Genomic DNA, 23391 nt, shown 5'->3' with positions numbered 1-23391 from the left:
AAGAGAAACACCATGGAACTTGATATCTCTCATGCTGGCATTTTCCTCATATCTCTGTAATGTCACTGTTTATCTCATTCTGTCTGCCAGGACACAATACCTCCCCATGTCAGATTGTTCATCACTGCTAGATCAGCAGAATGTTCTGGGGTTCAGAATCAAGGTTCCAGAGTTCACGCTGACATTGACCTCTAAAACTTAAATTTGAACCATGAAAACAAATCTTCAGGCAGTTTCGTGTCTGTAATATGACTTCCAATTAATTTTAGGTTTTAAAAAAGTGTTCATTATGGTTTAAATTTTTACAGTGATTATGCATTAACATTTAAAACCAAAAGACTAAGGTAAAACACCATGTGGTGAGATATTGTGTATCAAATAAAGCTTACCTGAGGATCAGAGGACAGAGCCAGCCACTAGATTAAACATAGAAGCCAGGCAGTGGTGGCACACACCTTTAATCCTAGCACTCAAGAGGCAGAGATCCCTGTGGCTCTCTGTGAGTTCAAAGCCACCCTGGACTACATGAGATTGATTCAGTCTAGGAGAGAAACAGAGCCAGGCAGTGGTGGCACACACCACTGTAATCCCAGTACTTAGGAGTCACACGCCTTTGCTACCAGTATTTGGGAAGCACACACGCCATTAATCCCAGCACTAGGAAGGAAGTGAAATGGCTGGATGGAGAAAGGCATATAAGGTGTGAGGAGACAGGAACAAGAGAAGCCTTATGGCTGAGGACTCAGAGGCTTGCAGTCTGAGGACTCGTGGAGATAGGATCTCGCCTTCCATTCGGCCTGAGGATTCGGTAGTGGTGAGAAGTTTCTCTAGTGTCTTGTTCCTTTGTCTCACTGATCTTTCTTTCTTTTTTTTTTTAAACAAATATTTATAATCATTGTTTTATACAGATAAAGATATGTAAATCCAACATCGAGTTCAGTGTCCTTCAGCATTTTCCACTTAAGTTTTTTTTTTAACATAAAAACAAGTTATAATTCCAAAGTCTCCGATCTTTCAGCATTTACCCCAATATCTGGCTCTTTGTTTTTATTATAAGACCTTTTAGAATTTGTGTTACAACATCACATTTTAAGAAAACACATCTGTAGACACTCAGTTTCCACTGAGATTACAGGAGACTGAGACTAATATTATTCTTGCAAAGGAATGTTCTATAAAACCATTATTTTTGTCTTTTCAAAGAACATACATCTGCACATATCTGGAGAGCATAGTGTGATAGTTCAGTGCGTGCACAGAATGGAGAATAAGATCAGGATAGTTAGTGCCAACAACCCAACATTTGTGTTTGGAGCATTTAAGTTCATCTCTCCATAAACTGTGTAATGGGTTATTGAAAAGTATAGTCATTCTATGTGTAGAACACTGGGAGCGACTCCTTTTGTGGAGCCTATTTTGGCACTTGCTACCCGAATTTCTTCCATACTCTACCCACCCCGCTAGCCTTCTTATCATCTAGTAATCACTGTTATTCTCCTTCTATTTTGAGTTCAACCTTTTTAACTTCTGATGATGATGGACAGCATGCTTGGGTTTCTGTGTTTGACTTGTTTCGTTTAACATGCTGTCCTGTAGTGTTATCCATTTTCCTACAATTGACAAGATCTAATTTTTTTCTACATAGGAGGATAATCCATTGTATGGGTGAATAAGAATTTCTTTTTCTTCTTGTTCTTCTTTAGCTTTCAGTTTCTTTTGTTCTTTTGCCATGAAGTCTCAGAGTGTAGTCCACGATGGTCTAGAACTGACCATGCAGCTTTGACTGTTCTTGAACACACAGCAGTCCTCTTGCCTCAGTGCTGGGATTATAGGCATGAGCTACCTTCCACATAACACATTTTTTTATCCATTTATCAGTTGATGGCTATTGTAAGTAGTATGTCAATAAATGTGTAAGAACAAACAACTCTTTGATATGCTAATTTTTAGCAAGAAAAAGTCTAAGAAACCCATACACATATAGACATTTATATACACATAAAACCAATGAAAACACAAAATCCTAAGCCATAATATATAAGCAAAAGATCAGTATTGTTAAAAATTCCCAAACAAAACAATATAAAGCAAAGAAACAAACAAAATCTATAAAAATATCATTGAGTTCATTTTGTGTTTGCATTCTACAGCTGGGCATGGGGTCTGTCCTTAAGTGTGGTTTATATATCCAGTAAGACTTCACTGGAGAAAACTAAGTGTTCCTTTGCAAGCATTGTCCATTGGAGATAGCTTCTTGGTTAGAGGTGAGAGGTTGTGTTCACTTCCCCCACTCAGCTTGGGGACCTTGTCTTAGGTGGGGTTTCTGTTGCTGTGAAGAGATACCATGATCATGGCAACTCTTATAAAGGAAAACATTTCATTGGGGCTGACTGACAATTAAGAGATTTAGTTCATTATCATCATGCCAGGAAGCATGGCAGCACACAGGCAGATGTGTGCTGGAGAGGCAGATGAAAGTTCTACATCTGGATCTGCAGGCAGCAGAAAGAGAGCAACACTGAGCCTGGCTTGAGCTTCTGAAATATCAAAGCCCATCCCCTGCAACACACTTCTTCCAACAAGGCCACATCTACTCCAACAAGACCACACACTTTATTGGTAAAGCTACTCCTTATGAGTCTATGGGGCCATTTTTATTCAAACCACCACAGACCCCATCTTACTTAAACCTGTGCAGGCCCTGCTCATGCTGCCACAGTCTCTGTGGGTTCATATGTGTGTCAGTCCTGTTGTGTCTGCAAGACATGGTTTCCTTGGTGTAATTCATTCCCTCTGGCTCTCAACAACTGTTCTCTCTCCTCTTCTGCATAGTTCCCTGACCTCCAAGGGGAGGAGTTTGATGAAGACATCCACTTAGGAATGAGTGTTCCAAAGACTCAGTCTCTGCACATTGTTCAGTTATGGGTTTCTGTATCAGTTGCTATCTACTTCAGGGGAAAGTTTATATGATGATGGCTGAGCAAGATACTGATCTATGAGTATAGCAGAATGCCTTCAGAGGTCATTTTATCACTATGTTCCTTTAGCAGAACAATAGTATTTGGTTGTCCCCCTAGGCCCATGGCCTATCTAGTCTTAGATTTTTGGCCATCAAAGCAGTATCAGGCATGGGTTCCATATCATGAAGTGAGCCTTACATCCAATCAGGTAGTGGTGGTTTGTTACTCCTCAAGTGTTTGTGGCCCTGCTTCACCAGAGTATTGTGCAGGCAGGTCAGCATTGCAGATTGCACGGTTTGGTTACCTTTCTCCTCTTGGAGTATGCAGAGCAACTTCTACTACCGTGAACACTGATCAGTAGGAATGAAGCCTCTAGTTAGGCCCCAGATCCACTTCTCCATTTTAATGAGATGTATAAGCATTGTCTTCAGCATTAGGGCCTTACCATTGGTTAGTGGAAAGCAATCAATTGCTTTGGCAATAGCTTGAGTTGTTTGGGGGTTCCCATGGGGCCCCACTGGCTAACAACTCAATTAAATGTAACCCATTTCTGGTATTGGAGGTTTCACTTGGTGGTGAAAACTGTCTAGTTGGGGCTTTGTCTCTCCTGTTATTTGGTGACTTCAGTTAGATTTCCTTTATCTTTATATGTATTTTAAGAATCTTCAGACCAGAGGAGATTCAAGATGGTGGTGGTCACTGAGGCTCTTGATGCCTCAGGGCTGCTCTGAGGAGCCAGAGAGACCCACAGAGGCTTCAAGGGGAGACACAATGGCAGAGGATGAGTCTGCAAAGTACACGGTCTCTCTGGAATGACTAAAAAAGCCAGGTCTTATGGGAAGATGCTTTTAAAACTGCTTTTATGGACTGAAAAAAAAAGATGGTGGAACAGAATGGCATGTGTGTGCAGCTGAGAAGTGGAACTAGAGATGCACAGTGGTGACAGGCATGGGATCGTGGCCATGGTGGACAAAGGAGCATGATGATGTCAAATAGGGCGAGTCCCCAGCTGCTGGGAGGACTGCCACTTGCCCTGTTAGGAGGAGGAGAGCTCAGGGCCCTGCTGCTTCTCGAGAACTGCAAACATGATAGTCATGCCCAGGATATTGGCAGGGCGGGCCAGTTCAGAGCCAGAGTAGTAGATAGAAGTCTGGAACTCAAGCAGGTCCTGCCACTGGATGAGCTGCCCAACCACACTACCACCCTGACTCTGAGCAAAAACGAGATGTCCGAGATGAAGGATGGTTCATTTTCTGGATTAAGTCTCCTAGAAAGATTTCGTTGGTCCATGCAGCCACCGAGCCAAAAGAGACTGTTGATAGATGTGATCTGTGCTGTTGTTGGAAGCCATGTCGAGGCCTGTGGTCTGTGGGAGTCCAACTTCCACGTTTTCAAGGGTTCTTAGGAGGAAGAGAGAAAGTAAGAAAATATCAGATAAAAAGAGAGACCTCGATGGCGAGAAGAAAGACAGAAACACAGGATAGCTTCAGGAGGGCCTGGATCAATATCCAACAGCCTTGTCCTTTATTGAAAAGGGCTTTTTATAATTTGCCAAGGGGAGAGGCAAAAGACCTCCCGTTTGCAAGATCAAATCATACCATACAGTCAAGTGTAGACCCTTCTAAACACCTGGTAAACACGCCCATGGTCAAATCATCTCCTTACACAGCCCTGCTAGGTAAAGCAAGCTCAGATTCTCTGACCCTGAGTAAGTTCTCACTAGGAAACCTCTGTGAGCTCCCACAGTGGTCCAGGCTGTCCATGATCTGTGCTGCCTCTGGAAACCATGCTGATGTCCACAATCTGTGCTTCCACTGGAAACATTGTGGAAGTTCATGATCTGTGCTACCACAGGAAGCTTTTGTAGTGGTGTTGATGACTGTAGACTCATAGCAGAATGAGAGACTTTGAAGGCTTCTGGGACAACCTCTCCCTACCTTCAAAAAATGGGTAAAGAAAAAGAAAATAGAAAAGAAACAGTCCAGACAGAAAGTTATTGAGGAAAGTCTTTAAAAACTGTGATGCTGAAATGTAGGTCTACACAGTTGATGGCTTCTGGCTGGGAGGTGAAGAAGGACTCAGTGTTCTTTAAGGTGCTGGCCACTGGGAGTTTGACCATGTTCCAATGAGTATATGGGCCACACAAATTGGATTTGGTGGTTTCTTTTCTTTTCTTTTTTGGGGGATGGTGCAAGGGTGGGAGGATGGACCTGGAAGGTGAGTGTGATTGGGGTGCATGTATGAAATTCCCAAATAATTAATAAGAATATTATGTTTGAGGGAGAATCTTCCACTGTAGTAGGTTTCCAAATGGTTTATCAAATGGCCCTTAGTGTTAGTTTTCCCTTCTCATATTCCCACCCCTGCATTATCCCTCCCTTTCCTGCTCCTCTCTATTAATCCTCTCACTCCAGACCTCCTACCCCCAGTCTCTATGTAACTATCAATTCTATTCCTTTTCCTTGGAAGATCCTCCCCTCTCCCTAGTCCTTTACTCTATACCTAACCTATCTGATTATATAGATTGTAGCATGCCTACTGAAGGCTTAAAAGCTAACATCCACATATAAACAAATACCTACCATATTTGTCTTTGGGGTCTAGGTTACCTCAATCAAAATGTCTTTTTTCCTAGCTCTATCCATTTACCTGTGAATGTCATAATTTCATTTTTATAACATCTGAATAATATTCCATTGTGTAAATGTACCACATTTTCCTTATCCATTCAGTGTTGATGGATATCTAGGATTCCAATTTCTGGCAGTTATGAATAGGGCAGCAATGAACACAGATGAGCAAATGTCTCTGAAGTAGGCTGTAGAGTCCTTTGGATATATGCCCAAGAGTGGTATAGCTGGATCTGGAGGTGAATCTACTCCCAGCTCCCAAGGAAACATCACACTGATTTCCATAGTGGTTGTACAAGTTTGCACTCCCAACAGCAGTGAATAAGTGTTCTCTTTCCCCCATATCCTACCCACCATGAGCTGTCATTTGTTTGATTTATCTTGACCATTCTGACTAGTGTAAGATAAAAATCTCAAAGTAGTTTTGATTTGCATTTCCCTGTTGACTAAGGTTGTTAAATATTTCTCTAAGTGTTTCTCAGTCATTTGTGTTTCATCTTTTGAGAACTCTGTTTAATTCTGTACCCCATTTTTATAATTGGGTTGTTTTCTTATTGTTCAATATTTTGAGTTCTTTTTGGATTTTAGATATTAACCCTTTATTGGATATGTAATTGGCAAACATCTTTTCCCATTCTGTAGGCTGCCACTTTGTCCAAAGGAAGGTATCTTTTGCTGTATAGAAACTTTTCAATTTCATGAAGTCCCATTCATTAATCGTTGGTCTTAGTTTCTGGGCTTATTGGTGTCCTATTCAGAAAGACTATCAGTATGCCAATGAGTTCAAGGCTATTCCCCACTTTCTCTTCTTCTATCAGATTCAGGATATCAAGCGTTGTCGAGGTTCCTGATCTATTTGGATTTGAGTTTTATGTAGGGTGACAAATATGAATCTATTTGAATTCTTCTACATATAACCATCTATTCTGACCAGCACTATTTGTTGAAGATGCTGTCTTTTTTTCCCCCAGTGTGTGTTTCTGGCTTTTTCATCAAAACTCAGATATCCATATGTGTTTGAACTTATATCTAGGTATTCAATCAATTTCTATTGATCACCATTTCTGTTTTTATAATAGTAACATGCTATTTTTATTAATATATCTTTGTAGTACAACTTGAAATTGGGGATGTTAATACCCCTAGCAATTCTTTTATTATTCAGGATTACCTTGGTGGTTTGTTTGTTGGTGTATGTATGTATGTATGTATGTATGTATGTATGTATGTATGTATGTGTGTTTACATATGAAGCTGAAAAGTGTCCTTTCAATGAAGAATTGTGTTGGAATTATGATGGGGATTTTGTTGAATCTGTAGAATGCTTTTGGTAAGATGGCCATTTTCACTATATTAATTCTACCGATCCACCAGCATGGGAGATCTTATAGATCTTTCCATCTTCTGATATCTTCTTCAGTTTCTTTCTTCAATGCTGTAAAACTTATATTGTACATGTTTTTAACTTGCTTGGTTAGAATAATCCCACGTTATTGTTTTTGAGGCTACTTTGAAAAGTATTGTTTCTGTGATTTCTTTCTCAGTCTGTTTGTCATCTGCATATGGGAAGGCTACTGATTTTTGAAAAACACAAGCTTTTGACTAACTCCTGATCCCAAGGAACAATAAATTTAAACACTTTTCATGTTTTTCACAGATGACAATGTTAGATTAATTAAACTGGTGGGCACTGAGGTAAAAAGAAAACTTTAGTCTCTGCTGCTAAAACACTGTCTCCAAGGGATCACTGAAGAAGAAGGCCTGGGAAGATTGCAGGAGCCAGAACAGGAAGCTACATCCATGAAGTGTCATCAACATGTCTGTCTAAAAAATTCTGAACATGGACAACACTGGTAGTCATCCTAACACAGAAGGGGGAAATCTCATGAGGTCTCAGCCCTAGACAAAGAACTACAGGCAACTGGAGAATACTGAGATGGGGAGAAATGGTCTTACCCAGGAAGGAGCCCCAAGTACCGGGTAGTCAGCCCTGTAAACACAGATACAAGTAACACTATATGGACTGAGCAGGTGGTACTTATGTATTTATTAATACATAGATTTAGTAATATACTATCTATAATATATTATATATATGCATATGTAACAACAATTTTAAAAAGAGGTCATGAATTTAAGAGAAAGAATAAGGTGAGTGTATAGGAACTGGAGGGAGGAAAGGGAAGGAGAAAATGATGTAAATTATATTATAATTTCAAAAAAAATATTTAAAAAATCAACCGCCTCTAAAATAACTGTAATAAAAAGATAACAACCACCTTCTTACCTTCAAGAGACAAAGCAATCAAGAGAATCAAATTCATAAAAAACAGTTAGCTATCATTATTACCGTAAGTACTGTGGAGAAAATATGGACAACATATATAAACAGTTTGGAATGCCTGAGTAAAAATTTTGAATGAAAAATTACACCATTCGAAATCCTGAATTAAAATGATGGTGACAGAGATGGTAAAGAACTCGAGTGTATTTGCCAGAATAGTTGATACACTGGGGGAAACCATCAGTGGACCTGAGGAAAATACCCAACTGAAATACAAAGAGAAATAAAGAAGGAATGACAAATAATGTAGGAAGTGAAAGGACAGCAAACGACCCCACATTCAAGTAAGTGGGTCGCGCCCAACAGAAGAAAGAATTAGGTAGAAGGCTATTAAGGACAAAATGTAAAAGTGAAATTTTACTCTTAAAATTGGAGAATTCTATACTCCTATCCTAGCAATGATAGTGCAAATAGATTTTTGATGCCAGTTAGCATAGAGAAGATAAAAGCAACATAATCCACAAGATTGACGTAACTGACCTTATCAGATCGCTGTACTCAAGAAACCTCAGAATATACTTCATTTTCAAATGCAGCTATAAGCCAACCAAGATGAAGCCTTTGGGGGCAGGACATACAACACACATCAACAAATTTAAATGAATTAAAATCATAGAAACATCAATTTTCTCATTATGTTGAAAGTGACCTAGAGATCAATAGGAAAATATTTTTATAACTGGGAGAAAATGGAAATTAACCATCATAGTTTTAAGCAGCCTGTGGGTCAAAGAGCAAGAAACAATGCAAATGCAAAATGCTGAAATGTGAATGAAAATACAGATAACATATTTAGATTTGTGTGGTACAGCTAAAACACTACTAGAAGGGAAATTTGTGGCATTAAATGTCTACACATGGCTGGAAAAGTCTCTGGTCAATCATCTAAGCGTCTAAAGTTCCTAAGAAGAGAAGAACACACTCCATCCAAAGATAATGGAAAGAAATAAAACACATGGGGCCAGAAGCTGTGAGTCACAGATGAGTTAACAGAGGAAACTGTGGAGTGGAAAGCTGGTTCGTGGAGATGACTCCTAATTACTTAGACAGATAACAAGGAAGCCATACGTGAATGATGCTGGCATCATCTCTGTAACTTACACAAATGTTAGATTAGATGATAAGAGGAGATGTGAGCAAATGCCTATCAGCAATGCAGTTTACACCAGCCGGTTGTTTCGGTTTGGATGAGCGATGACAAAGTGACAAAATAAAAGACTTTTGTAGGAGATGGGAATATTCTGTGTCTTGACTGTCATACTGGCTTAACCCACATCTTTATTATAGCAGCCATATACTCCTATGTGTGTTTTTCAAAACTCATAGGACTATATACTGCAAAGGCTGATTATTTCGGTATAAATTAGCTTCTGCAGTTTAAGCTGGTGTGACTGTTTTTTAAATCATCTTTGATGCATGTAATCATCAGATCTAACCTTTGTACTTTTTCTGTAATTTAGTGATAAAAATACAGTAGGAATCAAAACATTTACTTAAATTATTGGATTAGAGATTGGAAGAGGCCCTGCAGACATAATTACTTCCTGCAATGTGGAATGTCGAACTTTCCCCTGGAGTAAATAAAGCACATTCTGGGTAAAATTATTGAAGAATAGAAAGTAGGAATAATAGACTTTTAAAATATACTCTTATTTTTGTGGGTTTTTTTTTGAGATAGGGTTTCTCTGTGTAGCCCTGGCTGTCCTGGAATTCTCTCTGTAGACTAGGGTATCCTCAAACTCAGAGATCCACCTGACTCTGCCTCCTGAGTGCTGGGATTAAAGGCATGGTGCCACCACTGCCTGTCCTATTATTTTTAATCTAAATATTTTTAATTAATAAACTAAGAAATTCTAATGAGAAGAGGAACAATCAAAAACAAAAGTCAGCAACACACCCCTTTTGACTGGATTACCCACTCATGGGCATCTCGAAAGGCAGCTTCTATTTTGAAGCAAAGACCACAAGACAAAGATCTACTAACAAGTGTGTGCAACTTATCTCTTATGGGTCTGATTCATGATCTTGTGTTACTGTTCGTAAGAGGCAAGCCTAAGACTCCCATAAGGGAATGACTGAAAGAGAAAAGCTAAGCCACATCTACACCTTGTCACAGTAGGCTTGATGAAGCCTTGTGTGGGCTCATAGAAAATTAGACATTCAAAATTAAAAAATCAGGTTATGCCTTTTAACACACTATGTTTAACAGGCGGAAATTCATACTTAAAAACGTTTTAGATTTTATTATTTTATGTGTATGAACGTTTTGCCTACATGTATTATGTATGTGTACTATTTGACCAACTAGTGCCTACAGAGGTTAAAAGAGGGTGTTGGATCCCCTGGGATTTGAGTTCCAGACAGTTGTGAACCACCATGTGGTTCTGAGAATCAAACCCATGTCCTTTGCAAGAGCAACAACTGCTTTGAAAGGCTGATCCATCTCTCCAGTCCCCAGATTTTTATTTTGAATAAAACATCATCTTGTTGATATAACTTTCCATTACTAGACAGGTCCAGGGACACTCAGGAACTTCAGAAACTACTCCCGAATTCTTTGCAATCTTTATGTTTTTCCCACGCCATGGCATTCACTCTTCCTGCACAGGCACCATCTGTGCCTTTCATTTTCTTTTTAGCTTACTTTATACTTCCTCAGATACCTGTATTTTCATGGTCTGTATATCATTGACACCCTTAATCTTTTGTTGGAATTTCTACATGTATGAAAGAGAGGACAAAACTTCTGGGGTAGTGCCTTTAAGACATCAGTGCATCCACTCCAGCAAGAATGGGCCAGCACCTCCAACCCCCTAATGTGCAGTGAAAATCAGACATGCCTTCAAATTAGAGGAGTCTACTCCAGAGTCTGATCTTTAGGACAGTGGCCATTTTTACGATTCTGATAACCCTTGATCCGTATCCCACTAACAAATTAACAAATTGTCAAGTCAACTCTGCAAATTGAAGAAACTTTCTTACTCTTTTTGCATTCAAGTCACAATTCCCCTACACATAATTCCTACAAATTGATGTTTCTTTTAGCGTGCACGCAAACACACACATACACACACACACACACATATGTATACACACACATACATATCTCTATCTACCTATCTATCTATCTATCTATCTATCTATCTATCTATCTATCTATCTATCTATCTATCTAATCCATGTGGGTAGGTATAGGAAATAATAGTGTCTTTCCCTAGAACAAAATATAATTGCTTCCTTAGGCTAATGCTGCCAATTTAGTTAACTTTGTCATGTGAGGGTTTCTTAGTTGATTAAGGGTAAACACCATCACTTTATACTTTCTGCCCAACCTTTTTTTTTTTTTTTTTTTTTTTTTTAATCTGATATAACATTTCAGTTTCTGGGGAGTCCTCAGAGTCTCATGACAATGACATAATTGTAGACATGTCATAGTCCCCAGACATTCCCAGTTCCTCTGTTACCTTCATACTCCTCTTGGAGATATGAGAAGCATATTGTTTCCTAGAATCAACACTCCTGCAAGTGGGTAATGAAGCTTAGAATCTGCCTCTGCTACATCAGCCTGGGAGCCTCTCATAGCATTTCCTTTCTACCCTTGTAACCACAGTGGTGTGGGAAATCCCATGGGTACTTGCTGCTGGCCAGTACAAGCAGAAAGCCTAGAAGAGCCTCCTCCCCTCCCCCGCTCATTCCAAAGCCTCCTGATTTCTCTGTGTAATTACTTTGGAGTGGAACTCAGGGAGTGTAAGGATTGGACCTCGCAGGTTGCTGTGAAGATTAAGAGTGACTGCTACCTACTGTTTGTGTTTACTAAAGTGCTTAGAGCAGATTTTTTGACACATTTTCAGCTTGATATGAATATAATGTAATAATATTCATACCTAGATTAGCTACTTTTTGCTTTTATGGGAAAGAATTACATTAAGATTCAAAATTGTTCAGGTGTATTGAAAAGTAGATTCATCGTTTTTTTTACACATACAAGTATTGCATGGATACTTTACCCTCTAACAACTAAAGTCTTTTATTTTATATGCCTACACATCCTGGAGGAAGGAGGGGCTGATAGGTGGATCCAAGCATACACAGGTACAGACTCCAGTGAACACGCAGTGTCAATTACCATTAGTTGCTGTTACTGCTAGATTTAGATGAGGAACGTTGTTTTAAGGACTCTGTTACTTGATAACAGATTGGAGCAAGGGGATAAGGTATTTGACCAGACATCCTTCCCAAAGGATAAACTTCTGTCTGCTGTTTGTCTTCTTAATTAAAAACAGCAATTAGGGAAATGTTAATGCCTCAAGATGTAACTTGTCCCTGCAGGTGTTTATAGTCCAGGGGTACATCTGGTCACTTTGAGTACTGGTTATATATATACACTTCTAAGACCTAGGAGAGCAATTGTTTGAGAATAGAATGCCTTTCTGCTTGGGTAAACTCTGAGCATAAGGACCGGCTCAGTGAAGTAAGAGCCCCTCTGGTCGGAAGTGGCTGGCTGTTCTTGTTCATTCTGTTCTTTCAAAGTCTCTGTACTCGGCATCATCACAGCTGGTACTTTCCTGGTCCTCTGTGGTGCTCCACTTTAAATCCTGATCTTTCCTCTGAATAATAAACCTGTGCAAAGAACCTGTAACATTGCGAATTTGTGAATGTTAAAAGTGTCAGTAAAAACAGTGGAAAGGGGGGCGGGGATGACAAGACAGAATATTCATTAAAAATAACTCTTCCTTTACTTTGGCACTAGTTAAAAACTGTGTCAGCACCTCGCCCAGGGAGACACATGTTGTTCTTTTAACAGTCCTGTCAGTCTTATTCCAGGCACTGCTTTTGGCTTGTGTGGTTTGGGGTTAGGGTGAGAGGCTGCTAGATAACTATAGCTTCTAACAGTAAAGACTGGTATATATATATATATATATATTTTTTTTTTCTTGTAAGTGACACCATAGGGTAGATCATGAGCTGCCCTGGATACAGGCAGATAAGATGAAACCTGAGGTCACAGGGGTTGGAGGAAGCCTTATTCTATCTCATCACAAGGGAGTTAAGATGTGTGTTTTAACTTTAAACAAAGCTCATAATCTTGTTTGTGAGACCATCAAGAAGTTACAGTTTCACTGTTATGTGACAACTAAGGTTAAACTTTAAAGACCTCAAAACCATGGTATTTACTACTTTAACATTCTTGCTTGAAATATCTCTATAAGAAAGGAACATATCTTTACATAGGCAATCTTCAGAACAAGTGGTGATTGTGCTGTTGTTAATTCTCAGACAAAGAGAAACTTCATCTGGACTCTGGGGTGAAGCCTCCTTCCTCCTCTCTCTTTTCACATCCCTTTATTTTATTCTGTCTTTCTCTCCTGCTGAAATTTCAACATGAGACATTGGTCCCTTAATCTTAAGGGTTGATGATGGCTGAAGATCCAACTGGAACCTCTTCATTGCTAAACAGGGATGCAGACCTTTTCTACCTTCGGATCTAAAGTCTTGACCTGTGGGATCAAGGGGGAGGACAGGAGACAATTCTAGCTTGGAGAATGGAGGGTCTTCATTCCTCAAAGGTCTTCATTCACTAGGAATCTCCTGATTCATTTGGCTCCTCCTTTCTGAAGCGTCAGTGAACTAGGGGAGGATGATATTCAGTAGAAGCCCAAGAAAAAGGAACATCAATCATCCACCCTGAAAGACAAGGGGAGCTGAGGGATATGTCCTTCTCAGCCTCCACTGGTCACCCTGTGGCTTCACTTTTGTGGTATCCTTCTACACTGCTCCATTCTGGCTCTGGTTCAACAGGAACTTGTTTAGGACAAATTATAAGGTGCCCAGAAGAGTCCAAAGAGTTGTGTCTTTGAAACTTTTTTCCCCCAACATGGGTGACAAGCTCACATAAGCTATATCACAGAGTCCCCATCAATCTACTTTATAAAATGTATTTCTTTTATTTGACACATATTCAGCTAGGAATCAGCTCAAAACAGAGTCCTTGAGTGATCAGAGTTAACTGCTCTAAAGCAAAATACACAACGTGATTCTGATGAGACAATATAGCTACAGCATTATGTCTTGACTTAAAACTATGAATTAATGAGCTGCAATATTTTTTTTTAAATCATCTATGGGTAAAGCAGTTTTCTAGGTGTTGAATGTATAACAAGAAGCTCAATTCCTGCAGCAACTATAGAAGCTGCTATGGTCCCTGCCTGAGTCACACTGAGACTATGTTTCTTGCCCCAAACCACAAAGTTAAGAAACAAAAGAGCTAGATGGTGAGATAGTGAGCATTGACCTTGTGAGTCCTTGTGTCTGTGCTTACATCCTGCTTATGCATCTTATGCATTCTGTAAACATATGCATGTATTAATCCACATGGGCATTTCTGTAGGCGCTCTGGAACATTATGCAAGTATAAAGAGTGCAGATACTGACCCTGGGATTTTCTTTTCTTCGGGTGGCAAATATTTTCTCTCCAAAGTTCTCACCCCTTTGCTTCTTTCTCCTAATAAAGACTCTCCAGTGAGCCAGTCTCTGTAATTGTCCTCAGCCTCTTTCGGAAGGTCTTTATCTCTGAGTCTAATTTACAATACATCCTAAAATGTGAATGGTTTTTGTGGTACTCCACTTTAATTATCAGCTTAATTGGATTAAGAAACACCCACAAGCATTAGTACCTTTGTTGAGGACATTAGTGAAGTACACCTTTGGATACGTCTGGGAGGGCATTTCCAGAAAGAATTAACTGAGTGAGAAGACTCCCTCTGAATATGGGTGGCACTAACCCACAGGAAGGGGTCCCTGACTGAATGAGGAGGGGGTGCTGGCATTCCCATCCTGTCTGCTTCCTGATCCACTGAAATGAGAGCAGCCTCTTGTTGCCACATCTTCCCTGCCACGATGAACTGTAGTCTCTACATTGTGCATCGAGATAGACCTTCTCTCCTTTAATTTGCATCTTGTCTGGTGTTGGATCACAAAAATGAGAAAAGTTAATCCCAGCCTCTGGACATAGCATATCTCTGAATCCTCACCACCCAACCTTAAGGAAGGAAGTTCAGTTAGGCTGGCAAAGCAACTACTTTCTGCCAAGTAGGTCTTCACATCTCCCTTCTGCTAAGAAGAAAGACATGAAAATATTTGGGATCAAGTTAAAATGACTTTTATCTGGAAAGTCTGGCTTGCATATGGAGGGAAAGGAATGGAGAGGACAGCGACAGATTCTTTTTGATTAGACAGCTAGACTTAGGAAACACAGTTCATGTCTTCTTAGCCATTAGTAAGAGACTGGAATAGACCTGAATGTTGTCACTCGCATCATTAAGAATGAGTAAATACAAGCCAGTATCCCCTGAGCTAAGTCAGATGTTTCACTAGGTACTAAGAGAGACAAAAGAATATGAGAGACAAAAAAGTGACACTGTGCTCCTTGGTTTCTTTGATTAAATGGCATATTTTGGTTCAGACCTACATGATCTTTTCCTTTCCCTTTATATTTAACATTTACTCTTTTTCTACAGAAATAATTTCTCTGCACCAGGCACACACTACACCCTTCCACAAATCTCTATAAAAGGCCTGGAGGGTTAATATTCTTGTCCTCATTTATTGACAGAAAAGAATTGCTCTGGCAGAGCCAGCGGCTTGCTTGAGATTACAGAGCTAATTGGTAGCTGAGTCAAGATTTAGACCCAAAGCCCTAGATTGGATTGTTCTCAGTATCCACACACTTCCCCATGCCTTGAATGTGACCTTGTTTGGAAAGAGAGTTTTTGCAAATGTAAATGGTTAAAATGTGTTTATAATAGAGTAAGATGAAGCCAACATGGCTCCTGCCATTTAAGGGAAGCTGAGACACAGAGACAAGCTGTCTTAGTTAGGGTTTCTCTTGCTGTGGAGAGACACCATGGCCATAGCAACTCTTATAAAGGAAAACGTTTAATTGGGGTGGCTCACTTACAGTTCAGAAAATCAGCCCATTATCATCATGGTGGGACATGGTGCGTGCAGGCAGACATGGTGCTGGAGAAGTAGCTGAGAGTTCCACATCTTGCAGGCAACAGAAAGTGGACTATCTCACTGGGCATGGCTTGAGCATATAGGAGACCTCAAAGCCCACCTCCATAGTGACACACTTCCTCTAACAAGATCGCATCCACTCCAATAAGACCACCTCTCCCATTAGTGCCACTCCATTTGGGGGCCATTTTCTTCCAAACCACCACACATGCTCACAGGGAGAAAACCCCATGGTAACAGGGGCAGAGGTCAGAGTGAATTTCCAGTAACGCCAGAAAGCAGGAAAAGCACACAGAATGTACTGTCACCTATGGCTGATCTCGAGAGTATGGTCTGCTCATAACTTGATGTGGGACTTCTATCCTCAATGAGATACCATAACTTTCTATCATTTTAAACTGTCCAGCTTGTGGCATTTTGTTACAGTACCTTTAAGAAACTGTTGGAGCTCAGGAGACATTACCCCTAACATTAATCATTGATATATTATAATTAGGTGTACATTTTCAGAAATTATAGACCTAGTAGTTATGAGATGATTTCACATCTGTAAAGGAGATTTTACAACTACAGGTGCCTATGCTGGGAAGAACTGCTTCTCAGAGGGTGTTTATCACCCTAGAGACTCTTATCTGCTAACAGGTTAATCTTTGTTCACCATGTGTTTGCTCATCTCACCTCCCAGTGTACATACAACCTGACCCCACCACTTCGAGAGCCTGGCTGCCCTGCTAATCTGGCTTTTCCTGAGTCTCATGCTAATATGGGACTCCTGTGTGTATAATTAACTTTGTATTTCTTCTTTTAACCTGCTTTATATTTATTTAATTCATAACTCAGCTAAAGATTCTAAAACGGTGCATGAAACTTCAATAAGCCCATAACCCTACACAATGTATACTATCACCTGTTCATGTAGAGCTTTGAAAACAAAGACTAAAATGTACCAGGAACTCACGATCCTGTATTCTAGAGCCCACCACTGTGGGCTGTCTATTTTTACATTTCCTTTGCTCCCTCCACAGGCTAGTCTAACAACTTCTACCTTTTAAACACATCCAAAGATCTCACTTGCATCTTACTTTTTCTTCTGTTGCTTGTTTAGCTCTCCTTTTTGTGGAATCTGTTTTAAAAATATGGAGAACACCTGTCAAACTCAGACTTCCATTTTCATTGCCATGGCCATCATCATGTCAGCTTATTGTTGAGCAATCACCTCCTTAATCTCTATGTCACAAGGTCTCTGCACTTGTGCACCAGCTTCTACTGGTGTGACTCTAACTATGCTCAGATTTGTTTCTACCATCTATGTCTTTTTTTTGGGGGGGGCGGTTTCAAGACAGGGTTTCTCTGTGTAGCTTTGGCACCTTTCCTGGAACTCACTCTGTAGCCCAGGCTGACCTCGAACTCACAGAGATCCGCCTGCCTCTGCCTCCCGAGTTCTGGGATTAAAGGCGTGTGCCTCCACCACCTGGTCCATCTATGTCTATTAATCTTATATTCATATATATAATTTCTGGGGCCCAGAATGTCCAAAGTATGGAATGCATACTTCAAAGTATGCACTTAATGAGTGCTTTAAGTAAAGAATGACGAAGGTCTCTCTGACCCCCTAACTTTCCTGTCTCTCATTGACAGGAATCTCAAGAATCTCAAGAAGGAGCCTTCTCTAAAGATCTGCCCAAAGATAACTCTCTGTAAAGGAGCATGGTCTTAGCAACATCCCTCTTCGGCATCTCGCCCATGAGAGAAGATGAACTCACAGAAGAAGGCCAATACCACATTGTTACAGGCTACGACACGCTCATCTGAGGGCTTCTCTGAGACAGGCTTTATTGCCCAAGAGCCTTCTTATTTGTATAGCAAGACAACCTTCAGTTATCTCACTTCCTTGCCATGCACTTGCATAACTTGTAGCTATTTCTCCTCTAGAAGGTCCAAGCTCCATTTCCTTTGGTAGCCAGGGATGTTACAGAAACTTCAATTATGCTGTGCATTCCTTCTTTGAGTCTCATAATTTACATACTTTAATGAATAAGGCACATAATTTAGTGTCAATATAGTTTACACTATATTGTAAAGTACTGAGCCTTTGGAGGGTCTAGAGAGGGCATTTCTCTCCCTATATCAGTTGGGCTGCATGGGAGGTACTTCCTTCAAGTTCTATTTTCCAATTCTCTAATTCTGTCTTCAGCTCTGTTACATTTGTCATCTCGCTCATGAATCACAATTTGTATGTATGTGTAATCTATAAGTCTCATTTAATTCTTTCTAAAATTTGCCTTGGCAGTTTTTGTCTACTCTTGATTGTTTTCAAGCTACTTTGTATCTATTCTTTTCCTTTTCTGTCTTCTAACCATCTATACATGACTTTTGATTTTTTGTTTGTTTGTTTCAAGACACGGTTTCTTGGTGTAGCCCTGGCTGTCCTAGAAACCATTCTGTAGACCAGTCTAGGCTTAAACTCACAGAGATCCACCTGCCACTTCTTCCTGAGTGCTAGGATTAAAGAGGTGCACCACTGCTGCCCAGCTATTTTTGAGTTCTTTATCATCAGGTCATTCTAATATCTGAAGTTTTGGAGATTGTCTAGATTTTCATTTGTTTCTTTGCTCTCACTTATTCTTTGTGTTTGTTTATTTGTTTTGAGTTGTTAACTATATCATTGAATGGAATGTGTAATGATCTAAGACCCTAGCTTGGTGCCAACTGCAGTGGCATCGGTACTTTCTTCCAGGCAATCCAGCCCCCTCCCACTCCCCAGGCTCACTCCTTATTCACTCCTGTTCCTGTTTTAGGCATTAGTCTGTTACTGTCACTATTTAGTCCATAGATTTCATATATTTTCCTTCATTCCCATAAATGTATCAATGCTTTAAAATCATATCTATTATATCAACATAGCTAATCATCTGATGGTGTTTTATCTGGGGGGTCCTATAGAGCAGCTGATACACCATTTTCCCAGAAGTTGAAATCTATATACTCCTTTGGCAAGTTAAAGACTAAGAACTTTGGTAGTCTAGAACTCTAAGGAATTTTACCTCCATTTTCCAGAAGGGTAACACACCTTCTGGTTCTATAGGGCTAATCTCTCTATACTTTACTTTTCCAGTAAGAGAAGTGAAGGTGAGGGATGAAACAACTCTTCCATGTTAGTTCAGCAATCGAAAAACAAAGAAATGATTAGGACTTTGTACTGGAAATGAAGGCGTTCTTTAGTCTTAGCTGGTAGTTTGTGAACTAGTGTGAGAAACAAATCTAAAGGCAATGGCAAGGAGAAGGCTGACCTAATAGCTGACTGCTTGGCATGTACAGGTCACCTCGGAGGTCGGGCAAGGGTGCCATCTCCATATTTTAGGTACAAACTGTAATCCTATTCATCTCAAGTTTGGTAGGTACCTACAAAGTAGAATCATGATAAACAGAAAGAAAACAAAATTGACTTATTGATCCAGTGTTTTTTGAGTCCTGGATGTATGCTGTCTCTTCAGATATCACAGTATATACTTTTTAATCACAGGATGTTTTCTTCAGCAGTACACAGGAGTGAAGCATAATGGTACATGCCTATAATCCTAGTATTGAGATGCCAAGGCAGGGAGATTGACAGTTTGAGGTCATCTTGTGTTACATAATGAGTTCAGTGCCAGCCTAAACCACATAGCAACACCGTGACTCAAAAACCCTAAATCTGGGAATACAGTTCAGTGGTAAAGTACTTGCCTAGCATGCTCAAAGCCATAGGTCCAATCCCTACTGCTAAATAAAGGGAAAACAAAAAGAAAAGAAAAGAGATAAGTGAAGAGTTGATGCTAATGACCTAGAGCTAGCACCGGGAATTTGCATTCTCAGACTGCTGTCAAGTGGGTGTCCAGGAAGATTTTGCAAAGCCCTCTCACTACCCAGAAATGCCCACACAGAGGAACTATGATTTAAGTCAGTGTTTTCTGGGCCCTAAGATGATGAGACTACTTTGCATCGTAGGTGAAGGAATGAGAGGGGGGACCTGTCTTCTTGGTATTGAAGACAGAGTTACTGGCTTCCTTGTAAGGTACCTGTAAGAGAGGCAAAGAAGATCTCTATAAATTCAGCACACAGGCTCTTGTAATTAATGTTTGCTACACTGTCAGCTCCTAGTTTATGTCTAGAAAAATTGAGGCACTTAAATAAGCATATAGTGATTGGATTAAAAATAAAGAGCGTACACACAAGAACCTTTTTTTTTTTTTTTAAATTTTAGATTTAGGGGCAATGTTGCTTTTTTGCCACTGTGTGGTGCTATAAAACCACTCATGCACACATAAACATGGGCTGTGCCATTTTCTGGCAGCCAAGCAGAGATTCATGCCACTACATTGTTAGTTTTAAAACCACCTCAGTCTGTGCACTTCATGGTTTCTTTTTTTTCTGAGAAAAGCTAGATCCATTTCAAAGGTGATGATTGTTCCAGCAACACCTCCTAAAGTTGGCTCCTCACTGAGATGGTGTCTGCAGCTCTGACACTAGGAAGGCAGACACATCCATAGAAGCAGCTTTTGCTGTTTTGATCAGGGGTGGCAGTAGAGATTAGCTAATAGAAAACAAGGAAACCAGTGACTCCAAGATTTAAGGTTCTTCTTAATAAATCCCTGTGTGATTTTTTACTTAAGTAGAAATATTCAATCTGGCTGTGATTATCAGATCGTGTTCCTGTTTGTCAATGACCCAAGGAATCTTCAGAGACCATTCTAATCACCAAGGTGTAGATTTGTTGCTCTTGGTGGTGGTGATGATGGTGTGTGTGTGTGTGTGTGTGTGTGTGTGTGTGTGTGTGTGTGTTAGTGGTTGGATGACGTGTATGCGAAAGCAGGACTGCCTCTTCCAATGATTTCAAGCAATTCAGCTTCGTGTTGGGATGGGGTCTGTTCTGGTTTTCTTCTTGAGAAATGTCACCCTTCACTAGAAGAACTAAGTAAGCTACACAGCTCAGTTACCCTGGCACCCCTTCCAGCGCTTACTTTTGTAGTTCTAAGTTCCCTGGTTTTTATGGTTGAATCTTTCACTCTTGTCTACACATGTGCATACCATGAGGCTGTGGGCTTCCAGACCGGCCTGCAATCAGCACTCTAGATCTTGGCTCACCTGCAGCCCCCTTCTTCCTCTCTCTCTCTCTCTCTCTCTCTCTCTCTCTCTCTCTCTCTCTCTCTCTCTCTCAGTACTGTCTTCTTGCTATTACTCTTAGCTCTGGCTTCCTGACCCAAATTAAGACACTACACCAGACAAGGCTTCTGGGGAAGGACTGGAGAGACCCAGAGACATCATGGAAATAGAAGTAATCATGTTAAAACAACAACAACAACAACAACAACAACAACAACAACAACAAACTTCTTCTTGTGAGCTAGAGGAAGAATGCATGCAGACACTGAATGTCAAGCCTCAAGTGAGAAAGCATCAGCCTAGGGCAGGCTGTGCACAGAGACAGGAAGAAAAGGCACAGAGACAGGCACTGAGGGCAAGTGAGGAGATGAGGGAAAATATGTAACAAGTGTGCTCCGAGAGTCTGATATGTGCTGACTCTGGGGACACAGAGAGCTCTGTAATGAAATCTCAGGAGATGAGAAGCAGGTATGTAACTGGAGGGCTACCAGATCATCTGTAAGTGTTCTGAGAGAAGAAGGGATAAAATTCTAGGACAATTCAGAAGAAGCCTAATGTTGGCTGGTTTGAAAGGCTTCCTGGAGGTACTAACATGACTTAGAGGCCAGGCTTACAGTCATCTTGTTGGTTTTTGTCAGAAATGGTTATGCTCCATCAAGGGCCCATTTTTCACAACTAATCTTTGCCTTTAGATCTATAATCAGATTTCAGGCTCATTGGTACCCTAGAAGTAAGATATAGAGTGTGTGCAATGAGGAGATGTACTATACCTCTAAATAACTTGAGTTTTCTAACTAACAGAAACAGATATCTGGAGAATATGTGTGGAGATGGATTTTAAGGTGTGGAGTGATGGAAGAAACATGGAACTGGATCAGTTTATTGATGTGGGTCCACAAGGCAGAGATTTCGGCTTTACTGTTGCAGCTCATATAGTTTTAAAAGATGCTAAGAGTTTATGTGACTCGTTGGCTAAAGTCTGCAACAAAAGATGGCCTACTGTGAAAGAATTGAAGATGCCTGATATCTCTTGGCTTAAGGTTGTTTATGGGATTCAAAAGATCAGAAGGCTTAGGATGATGGAGTGGATTTGCCTATCCTCCATAGTAGCAGGGTCCAAAAAAATGTTTCTTCAACAATACTATAGAAAACAGATTTATGGGCTGGGAGATGGTTTAGTCAGGAAAGCACTTGCTGTGAAAACATGAAGACCTGTATTTAATCACCAGAACCATTTTTAAGCATCTCATGGCACATACTTGTAATCTCAGTACTGGGGAGGCAGAGGCAGGCAGATCACAGAGGTGTATTGGCCAGCCAGCCTATTCTAATCAATAAGTTCTAGTCCAACCAATAGACTTCCTCTCAAAAAACAAGGTTGATGTTATCTGAGGAACAACATGTGAAGTTGGCATCTATCCTGCACAGATGTGTGCACACATGCTATATTATTTGACAAACTTTTCCTGGGGAGATACACACACATATCCACTCATCAGAGATAGAGAGCCCATGACAAACCAAAGTATGGATACCACCGAAGTCCAACTTGGTGAACCAATGAGTTTTATTGGTGTTACTTATAGGAATATGAATGAGGAGTTACTTACAGGAATAGGGGTGAGGGGTTACTTACAGGAGCAGAAATGACTCAAAGACACCTGCATCACCAAAGCCTAGTGATGTCACTTAGCATGAGTGACATCTCAGGAAAGCTGGCAATCTGGAGCACATTGCGCAGCCTACAGGCAGCTCAGCAGGTTGGAGGATGTCCCTTCCAAGTCTCAGAGTCTTCTTTGCAACTTGTCTTGTCTGAGATGAACTCTCGGCAGCTTACCCCTGGAGGGAAGGGCTCTAGTGAATCTGGTCAGCTTCAGGGATTTCCTAAGCTGTTTTTAGTTATTTGCTTTCTTTCTTAAGGAGCTTTCCTGTGGGATGGAAGGTTCAGTCTTGGATAAAACTGTTATACAGCACAACACAACACACACACAGGTAAAAAAGAATAGAGAAGAAATCGACAAAATTATTACGTGAACAGTGTTGAAATTTTAAAAAAGAAATGATCTCATTACTACTTACTACTTTTCTCTGTATGCTGGACTTTGTAGTAGAGGCTGTAGCTGTTTATTTGGATAATTTAAATGCCACGGGGCTATTAAGAGCCTAGATGAGCAAGGGCCAAGTGGTTGTGCAGAACCCCAAAGGCAAAGTGAATGTAATGGACAGCACAGGTAAAGTGACCTTCGTAATGGTCTGACGTGTGTACACCTTTGGCACTAGTCATGGTGTTCCTAGAAAT

The 23391-nt window shown here is 40.3% G+C and overlaps 1 long non-coding RNA gene across 1 annotated transcript in view; it reads left to right on the top strand.

Annotated features, from left to right (window-relative positions):
• LOC131903815 (uncharacterized) overlaps window positions 1-17774 on the top strand; it is a 74542-nt gene extending 56768 nt beyond the window's left edge. The window contains exon 4 of the long non-coding RNA XR_009377615.1: window positions 17589-17774. This is a non-coding gene — a long non-coding RNA (uncharacterized LOC131903815). The remainder of the gene's footprint in view (window positions 1-17588) is intronic.
• Window positions 17775-23391: the final 5617 nt, after the last annotated feature.

This window comes from Peromyscus eremicus, chromosome 2 (genome assembly GCF_949786415.1).
Source record: "Peromyscus eremicus chromosome 2, PerEre_H2_v1, whole genome shotgun sequence".
Classification (NCBI taxonomy): domain Eukaryota; kingdom Metazoa; phylum Chordata; class Mammalia; order Rodentia; family Cricetidae; genus Peromyscus; species Peromyscus eremicus.
This window is presented reverse-complemented; position numbering and strand designations above follow the sequence as displayed.